The following is a 9,850-nucleotide window of genomic DNA, read 5'->3' on the forward strand; positions in this document are numbered from 1 at the left end:
AAAAAAATGTTGGAGTTTTGAAGAGGTAAAGAAAAAATGGAGTTTTGAAGAGGTTAAAAAAATTTAAAAAATTTGGAGTTTTGAAGAGGTAAAAAAAAAAATTGTTGGAGTTTTGAAGAGAAAAAAAAAAAAATGTTGGAGTTTAGAAGAGGTAAAAAAAGAAGAAAAAAAAAAGTTGGAGTTTTGAAGAGGTAAAAAAAAAGTTGGAGTTTTGAAGAGGTAAAAAAAAAAATGAAGTTTTGAAGAGGTAAAAAAAAAAATAATAATAATGTTGGAGTTTTGAAGAGGTAAAAAAAAAATGTTGGAGTTTTGAAGAGGTAAAAAAAAAAAAATGTTGGAGTTTTGAAGAGATAAAAAAAAAAAAAATGTTGGAGTTTTGAAGAGGTATAAAAAAAAAATGTTGGAGTTTTGAAGAGGTAAAAAAAAAAAAAAATGTTGGAGTTTTGAAGAGGTAAAAAAAGGAACAAAAAATCAATGTTGGAGTTTTGAAGAGGTAAAAAAAAAAAAAAAACGTTGGAGTTTTGAAGAGGTATAAAAAAAAAAAAAATGTTGGAGTTTTGAAGAGGTAAAGAAAAAATGGAGTTTTGAAGAGGTTAAAAAAATTTAAAAATTTTGGAGTTTTGAAGAGGTAAAAAAAAAAATTGTTGGAGTTTTGAAGAGAAAAAAAAAAAAATGTTGGAGTTTAGAAGAGGTAAAAAAAGAAGAAAAAAAAAAGTTGGAGTTTTGAAGAGGTAAAAAAAAAGTTGGAGTTTTGAAGAGGTAAAAAAAAAATGAAGTTTTTAAGAGGTAAAAAAAAGGAACAAAAAATCAATGTTGGAGTTTTGAAGAGGTAAAAAAAAAAAAAAAATGTTGGAGTTTTGAAGAGGTATAAAAAAAAAATGTTGGAGTTTTGAAGAGGTAAAAAAAAATAAAAAATGTTGGAGTTTTGAAGAGGTAAAGAAAAAATGGAGTTTTGAAGAGGTTAAAAAAATTTAAAAATTTTGGAGTTTTGAAGAGGTAAAAAAAAAAATTGTTGGAGATTTGAAGAGAAAAAAAAAAAATGTTGGAGTTTAGAAGAGGTAAAAAAAGAAGAAAAAAAAAAGTTGGAATTTTGAAGAGGTAAAAAAAAAAAATGTTGGACTTTTGAAGAGTTAAAAAAAATATATATATTTTAATGTTGGAGTTTTGAAGAGGTAAAAAAGGGAACAAAAAATCAATGTTGGAGTTTTGAAGAGGTAAAAAAAAAAAAAAATGTTGGAGTTTTGAAGAGGTAAAAAAAAAAAAATGTTGGAGTTTTGAAGAGGTAAAAAAAAAAAAAATGTTGGAGTTTTGAAGAGGTAAAAAAAAAAAAAATGTTGGTGTTTTGAAGAGATAAAAAAAAAAATGTTGGAGTTTTGAAGAGGTAAAAAAAAAAAAATGTTCGAGTTTTGAAGAGGTAAAAAAAAAAAAAAAAAGTTGGAGTTTTGAAGAGGTAAAAAAAAAAAAAAAATGTTGGAGTTTTGAAGAGGTAAAAAAAAAATGGAGTTTTTAAGAGGTAAAAAAAAGGAACAAAAAAAAATGTTGGAGTTTTGAAGAGGTAAAAAATAAAAAAAATGTTGGAGTTTTGAAGAGGTAAAAAATAAAAAAAAATGTTGGAGTTTTGAAGAGGTAAAAAAAGGAACAAAAAATCAATGTTGGAGTTTTGAAGAGGTAAAAAATAAAAAAAATGTTGGAGTTTTGAAGAGGTAAAAAAAGGAACAAAAAATCAATGTTGGAGTTTTGAAGAGGTAAAAAAAAAAAAAAATGTTGGAGTTTTGAAGAGGTATAAAAAAAAATTGTTGGAGTTTTGAAGAGAAAAAAAAAAAAATGTTGGAGTTTAGAAGAGGTAAAAAAAGAAGAAAAAAAGTTGGAGTTTTGAAGAGGTAAAAAAAAAAAAAATGGAGTTTTGAAGAGGAAAAAAAAAAGGAACAAAAATTCAATGTTGGAGTTTTGAAGAGGTAAAAAAAGGAACAAAAAATCAATGCTGGAGTTTTGAAGAGGTAAAAAAAAAAAAATGTTGGAGTTTTGAAGAGGTAAAAAAAAAATGGAGTTTTTAAGAGGTAAAAAAAAATGGAGTTTTGAAGAGGTAAAAAAAAAAAAAAAATTAATGTTGGAGTTTTGAAGAGGTAAAAAAAAAAAAAAAATTGGAGTTTTGAAGAGGTATAAAAAAAAATGTTGGAGTTTTGAAGAGGTAAAAAAAAAAAAAAAATGTTGGAGTTTTGAAGAGGTAAAGAAAAAATGGAGTTTTGAAGAGGTAAAAAACAAAAAAAATGTTGGAGTTTTGAAGAGGTAAAAAATAAAAAAAATGTTGGTGTTTTGAAGAGATAAAAAAAAAATGTTGTAGTTTTGAAGAGGTAAAAAAAAAAATGTTGGAGTTTTGAAGAGGTAAAAAAAAAAAATGTTGGAGTTTTGAAGAGGTAAAAAAAAAAAAAATGTTGGAGTTTTGAAGAGGTAAAAAAAAAAAAATGTTGGAGTTTTGAAGAGGTAAAAAAAAAAAAATGTTGGAGTTTTGAAGAGGTAAAAAAAAAAAAATTTGGAGTTTTGAAGAGGTAAAAAAAGGAACAAAAAATCAATGCTGGAGTTTTGAAGAGGTAAAAAAAAAAAAAAATGTTGGAGTTTTTAAGAGGTAAAAAAAAGGAACAAAAAATCAATGTTGGAGTTTTGAAGAGGTAAAAAAAAATAAAAAATGTTGGAGTTTTGAAGAGGTATAAAAAAAAATGTTGGAGTTTTGAAGAGGTAAAAAAAAAAAAAAAATGTTGGAGTTTTGAAGAGGTAAAGAAAAAATGGAGTTTTGAAGAGGTTAAAAAAATTTAAAAATTTTGGAGTTTTGAAGAGGTAAAAAAAAAAATGTTGGAGTTTTGAAGAGGTAAAAAAAAAAAAATGTTCGAGTTTTGAAGAGGTAAAAAAAAAAAAAAAAAGTTGGAGTTTTGAAGAGGTAAAAAAAAAAAAAAAATGTTGGAGTTTTGAAGAGGTAAAAAAAAAATGGAGTTTTTAAGAGGTAAAAAAAAGGAACAAAAAAAAATGTTGGAGTTTTGAAGAGGTAAAAAATAAAAAAAATGTTGGAGTTTTGAAGAGGTAAAAAATAAAAAAAAATGTTGGAGTTTTGAAGAGGTAAAAAAAGGAACAAAAAATCAATGTTGGAGTTTTGAAGAGGTAAAAAATAAAAAAAATGTTGGAGTTTTGAAGAGGTAAAAAAAGGAACAAAAAATCAATGTTGGAGTTTTGAAGAGGTAAAAAAAAAAAAAATGTTGGAGTTTTGAAGAGGTATAAAAAAAAAATGGAGTTTTGAAGAGGAAAAAAAAAAGGAACAAAAATTCAATGTTGGAGTTTTGAAGAGGTAAAAAAAGGAACAAAAAATCAATGCTGGAGTTTTGAAGAGGTAAAAAAAAAAAATGTTGGAGTTTTGAAGAGGTAAAAAAAAAATGGAGTTTTTAAGAGGTAAAAAAAAATGGAGTTTTGAAGAGGTAAAAAAAAAAAAAAAATTAATGTTGGAGTTTTGAAGAGGTAAAAAAAAAAAAAAAATTGGAGTTTTGAAGAGGTATAAAAAAAAATGTTGGAGTTTTGAAGAGGTAAAAAAAAAAAAAAAATGTTGGAGTTTTGAAGAGGTAAAGAAAAAATGGAGTTTTGAAGAGGTAAAAAATAAAAAAAATGTTGGAGTTTTGAAGAGGTAAAAAATAAAAAAAATGTTGGTGTTTTGAAGAGATAAAAAAAAAATGTTGTAGTTTTGAAGAGGTAAAAAAAAAAAATGTTGGAGTTTTGAAGAGGTAAAAAAAAAAAATGTTGGAGTTTTGAAGAGGTAAAAAAAAAAAAAATGTTGGAGTTTTGAAGAGGTAAAAAAAAAAAAATGTTGGAGTTTTGAAGAGGTAAAAAAAAAAAAATGTTGGAGTTTTGAAGAGGTAAAAAAAAAAAAATTTGGAGTTTTGAAGAGGTAAAAAAAGGAACAAAAAATCAATGCTGGAGTTTTGAAGAGGTAAAAAAAAAAAAAAATGTTGGAGTTTTTAAGAGGTAAAAAAAAGGAACAAAAAATCAATGTTGGAGTTTTGAAGAGGTAAAAAAAAAAAAAAAATGTTGGAGTTTTGAAGAGGTATAAAAAAAAATGTTGGAGTTTTGAAGAGGTAAAAAAAAAAAAAAAATGTTGGAGTTTTGAAGAGGTAAAGAAAAAATGGAGTTTTGAAGAGGTTAAAAAAATTTAAAAATTTTGGAGTTTTGAAGAGGTAAAAAAAAAAATGTTGGAGTTTTGAAGAGGTAAAAAAAAAAAAATGTTCGAGTTTTGAAGAGGTAAAAAAAAAAAAAAAAAGTTGGAGTTTTGAAGAGGTAAAAAAAAAAAAAAAATGTTGGAGTTTTGAAGAGGTAAAAAAAAAATGGAGTTTTTAAGAGGTAAAAAAAAGGAACAAAAAAAAATGTTGGAGTTTTGAAGAGGTAAAAAATAAAAAAAATGTTGGAGTTTTGAAGAGGTAAAAAATAAAAAAAAATGTTGGAGTTTTGAAGAGGTAAAAAAAGGAACAAAAAATCAATGTTGGAGTTTTGAAGAGGTAAAAAATAAAAAAAATGTTGGAGTTTTGAAGAGGTAAAAAAAGGAACAAAAAATCAATGTTGGAGTTTTGAAGAGGTAAAAAAAAAAAAAATGTTGGAGTTTTGAAGAGGTATAAAAAAAAAATGGAGTTTTGAAGAGGAAAAAAAAAAGGAACAAAAATTCAATGTTGGAGTTTTGAAGAGGTAAAAAAAGGAACAAAAAATCAATGCTGGAGTTTTGAAGAGGTAAAAAAAAAAAAATGTTGGAGTTTTGAAGAGGTAAAAAAAAAATGGAGTTTTTAAGAGGTAAAAAAAAATGGAGTTTTGAAGAGGTAAAAAAAAAAAAAAAATTAATGTTGGAGTTTTGAAGAGGTAAAAAAAAAAAAAAAATTGGAGTTTTGAAGAGGTATAAAAAAAAATGTTGGAGTTTTGAAGAGGTAAAAAAAAAAAAAAAATGTTGGAGTTTTGAAGAGGTAAAGAAAAAATGGAGTTTTGAAGAGGTAAAAAATAAAAAAAATGTTGGAGTTTTGAAGAGGTAAAAAATAAAAAAAATGTTGGTGTTTTGAAGAGATAAAAAAAAAATGTTGTAGTTTTGAAGAGGTAAAAAAAAAAAATGTTGGAGTTTTGAAGAGGTAAAAAAAAAAAATGTTGGAGTTTTGAAGAGGTAAAAAAAAAAAAAATGTTGGAGTTTTGAAGAGGTAAAAAAAAAAAAATGTTGGAGTTTTGAAGAGGTAAAAAAAAAAAAATGTTGGAGTTTTGAAGAGGTAAAAAAAAAAAAATTTGGAGTTTTGAAGAGGTAAAAAAAGGAACAAAAAATCAATGCTGGAGTTTTGAAGAGGTAAAAAAAAAAAAAAATGTTGGAGTTTTTAAGAGGTAAAAAAAAGGAACAAAAAATCAATGTTGGAGTTTTGAAGAGGTAAAAAAAAAAAAAAAATGTTGGAGTTTTGAAGAGGTATAAAAAAAAATGTTGGAGTTTTGAAGAGGTAAAAAAAAAAAAAAAATGTTGGAGTTTTGAAGAGGTAAAGAAAAAATGGAGTTTTGAAGAGGTTAAAAAAATTTAAAAATTTTGGAGTTTTGAAGAGGTAAAAAAAAAAATGTTGGAGTTTTGAAGAGGTAAAAAAAAAAAAATGTTCGAGTTTTGAAGAGGTAAAAAAAAAAAAAAAAAAGTTGGAGTTTTGAAGAGGTAAAAAAAAAAAAAAAATGTTGGAGTTTTGAAGAGGTAAAAAAAAAATGGAGTTTTTAAGAGGTAAAAAAAAGGAACAAAAAAAAATGTTGGAGTTTTGAAGAGGTAAAAAATAAAAAAAATGTTGGAGTTTTGAAGAGGTAAAAAATAAAAAAAAATGTTGGAGTTTTGAAGAGGTAAAAAAAGGAACAAAAAATCAATGTTGGAGTTTTGAAGAGGTAAAAAATAAAAAAAATGTTGGAGTTTTGAAGAGGTAAAAAAAGGAACAAAAAATCAATGTTGGAGTTTTGAAGAGGTAAAAAAAAAAAAAATGTTGGAGTTTTGAAGAGGTATAAAAAAAAATTGTTGGAGTTTTGAAGAGAAAAAAAAAAAAATGTTGGAGTTTAGAAGAGGTAAAAAAAGAAGAAAAAAAGTTGGAGTTTTGAAGAGGTAAAAAAAAAAAAAATGGAGTTTTGAAGAGGAAAAAAAAAAGGAACAAAAATTCAATGTTGGAGTTTTGAAGAGGTAAAAAAAGGAACAAAAAATCAATGCTGGAGTTTTGAAGAGGTAAAAAAAAAAAATGTTGGAGTTTTGAAGAGGTAAAAAAAAAAAAAAAATTAATGTTGGAGTTTTGAAGAGGTAAAAAAAAAAAAAAAATTGGAGTTTTGAAGAGGTATAAAAAAAAATGTTGGAGTTTTGAAGAGGTAAAAAAAAAAAAAAAAATGTTGGAGTTTTGAAGAGGTAAAGAAAAAATGGAGTTTTGAAGAGGTAAAAAAAAAAAAAAAATTTGGAGTTTTGAAGAGGTAAAAAAAAAGGAGTTTTGAAGAGGTAAAAAAAAAAAAAAAAAATTAATGTTGGAGTTTTGAAGAGGTAAAAAAAAAAATGTTGGAGTTTTGAAGAGGTAAAAAAGAAAGAATTATTTTAATGTTGGAGTTTTGAAGAGTTAAAAAAAGAAATAAATATTTCAATGTTGGAGTTTTGAAGAGGTAAAAAAAAAAAAAAAATGTTGGAGTTTTGAAGAGGTAAAGAAAAAATTGAGTTTTGAAGAGGTAAAAAAAAAAAAAAAAGTTGGAGTTTTGAAGAGGTAAAAAAAAAAGGAGTTTTGAAGAGGTAAAAAAAAAAAAAAAAATTAATGTTGGAGTTTTGAAGAGGTAAAAAAAAAAATGTTGGAGTTTTGAAGAGGTAAAAAAGAAAGAATTATTTTAATGTTGGAGTTTTGAAGAGTTAAAAAAAGAAATAAATATTTCAATGTTGGAGTTTTGAAGAGGTAAAAAAAAAAAAAAAAATGTTGGAATTTTGAAGAGGTAAAAAAAAAAAATGTTGGACTTTTGAAGAGTTAAAAAAAAAGAATTATTTTAATGTTGGAGTTTTGAAGAGGTAAAAAAAAAAAAAATGTTGGAGTTTTAAAGAGGTAAAAAAAGGAACAAAAAAAATGTTGGAGTTTTGAAGAGGTAAAAAAAAAAAATGTTGGAGTTTTGAAGAGGTAAAAAAAAATGTTGGAGTTTTGAAGAGGTAAAAAAAAAAAAAAAATGTTGGAGTTTTGAAGAGGTAAAAAATAAAAAAAATGTTGGAGTTTTGAAGAGGTAAAAAATAAAAAAAATGTTGGAGTTTTGAAGAGGTATAAAAAAAAAAATGTTGGAGTTTTGAAGAGGTAAAGAAAAAATTGAGTTTTGAAGAGGTAAAAAAAAAAAATTGTTGGAGTTTTGAAGAGAAAAAAAAAAAAAAATGTTGGAGTTTAGAAGAGGTAAAAAAAGAAGAAAAAAAAAGTTGGAGTTTTGAATAGGTAAAAAAAAAAAAAAAAGTTGGAGTTTTGAAGAGGTAAAAAAAAAGGAGTTTTGAAGAGGTAAAAAAAAAAAAAAAAATTAATGTTGGAGTTTTGAAGAGGTAAAAAAAAAAATGTTGGAGTTTTGAAGAGGTAAAAAAGAAAGAATTATTTTAATGTTGGAGTTTTGAAGAGTTAAAAAAAGAAATAAATATTTCAATGTTGGAGTTTTGAAGAGGTAAAAAAAAAAAAAAAATGTTGGAGTTTTGAAGAGGTAAAGAAAAAATTGAGTTTTGAAGAGGTAAAAAAAAAAAAAAAAGTTGGAGTTTTGAAGAGGTAAAAAAAAAAGGAGTTTTGAAGAGGTAAAAAAAAAATAAAAAATTAATGTTGGAGTTTTGAAGAGGTAAAAAAAAAAATGTTGGAGTTTTGAAGAGGTAAAAAAGAAAGAATTATTTTAATGTTGGAGTTTTGAAGAGTTAAAAAAAGAAATAAATATTTCAATGTTGGAGTTTTGAAGAGGTAAAAAAAAAAAAAAAAATGTTGGAATTTTGAAGAGGTAAAAAAAAAAAATGTTGGACTTTTGAAGAGTTAAAAAAAAAGAATTATTTTAATGTTGGAGTTTTGAAGAGGTAAAAAAAAAAAAAATGTTGGAGTTTTAAAGAGGTAAAAAAAGGAGCAAAAAAAAATGTTGGAGTTTTGAAGAGGTAAAAAAAAAAAAATGTTGGAGTTTTGAAGAGGTAAAAAAAAATGTTGGAGTTTTGAAGAGGTAAAAAAAAAAAAAAAATGTTGGAGTTTTGAAGAGGTAAAAAATAAAAAAAATGTTGGAGTTTTGAAGAGGTAAAAAATAAAAAAAATGTTGGAGTTTTGAAGAGGTATAAAAAAAAAAATGTTGGAGTTTTGAAGAGGTAAAGAAAAAATTGAGTTTTGAAGAGGTAAAAAAAAAAAATTGTTGGAGTTTTGAAGAGAAAAAAAAAAAAAAATGTTGGAGTTTAGAAGAGGTAAAAAAAGAAGAAAAAAAAAGTTGGAGTTTTGAATAGGTAAAAAAAAAAAAAAAAGTTGGAGTTTTGAAGAGGTAAAAAAAAAAAAATGTTGGAGTTTTGAAGAGGTAAAAAAAAAATAAATGTTGGAGTTTTGAAGAGGTAAAAAAAAAATGTTGGAGTTTTGAAGAGGTAAAAAAAAAAAAAAATGTTGGAGTTTTGAAGAGGTAAAAAAAGGAACAAAAAATCAATGTTGGAGTTTTGAAGAGGAAAAAAAAAAAAAATGTTGGAGTATGGAAGAGGTAAAAAATAAAAAAAATGTTGGAGTTTTGAAGAGGTATAAAAAAAAAATGTTGGAGTTTTGAAGAGGTAAAAAAAAAAAAAAAATGTTGGAGTATGGAAGAGGTAAAAAATAAAAAAAATGTTGGAGTTTTGAAGAGGTATAAAAAAAAAAATGTTGGAGTTTTGAAGAGGTAAAGAAAAAATGGAGTTTTGAAGAGGTAAAAAATAAAAAAAATGTTGGAGTTTTGAAGAGGTAAAAAAAGGAACAAAAAAAAATGTTGGAGTTTTGAAGAGGTAAAAAATAAAAAAAATGTTGGAGTTTTGAAGAGGTATAAAAAAAAAAATGTTGGAGTTTTGAAGAGGTAAAGAAAAAATGGAGTTTTGAAGAGGTAAAAAATAAAAAAAATGTTGGAGTTTTGAAGAGGTAAAAAAAAAAAAATGTTGGAGTTTTGAAGAGGTAAAAAAAAAATGGAGTTTTGAAGAGGTAAAAAAAAAAATGTTGGAGTTTTGAAGAGGTAAAAAATAAAAAAAATGTTGGAGTTTTGAAGAGGTAAAAAAAAAAAAAAAATGTTGGAGTTTTGAAGAGGTAAAAAAAGGAACAAAAAATCAAGGTTGGAGTTTTGAAGAGGAAAAAAAAAAAAAAAAAATGTTGGAGTTTTGAAGAGGTAAAAAAAAAAATGTTGGAGTTTTGAAGAGGTAAAAAATAAAAAAAATGTTGGAGTTTTGAAGAGGTAAAAAAAAAAAAAAAATGTTGGAGTTTTGAAGAGGTAAAAAAAGGAACAAAAAATCAAGGTTGGAGTTTTGAAGAGGAAAAAAAAAAAAAAAAAATGTTGGAGTTTTGAAGAGGTATAAAAAAAAAAATGTTGGAGTTTTGAAGAGGTAAAAAAAAAAAAAAAATGTTGGAGTTTTGAAGAGGTAAAGAAAAAATGGAGTTTTGAAGAGGTTAAAAAAATTAAAAAAGTTTTGGAGTTTTGAAGAGGTAAAAAAAAAAATTGTTGGAGTTTTGAAGAGAAAAAAAAAAAAATGTTGGAGTTTAGAAGAGGTAAAAAAAGAAGAAAAAAAGTTGCAGTTTTGAAGAGGTAAAAAAAAAAATGTTGGAGTTTTGAAGAGGTAAAAAAGAAAGAATTATTTTAATGTTGGAGTTTTGAAGAGTTAAAA

Source organism: Callionymus lyra, chromosome 4 (genome assembly GCF_982586985.1).
Source record: "Callionymus lyra chromosome 4, fCalLyr1.hap1.1, whole genome shotgun sequence".
NCBI lineage: Eukaryota > Metazoa > Chordata > Actinopteri > Syngnathiformes > Callionymidae > Callionymus > Callionymus lyra.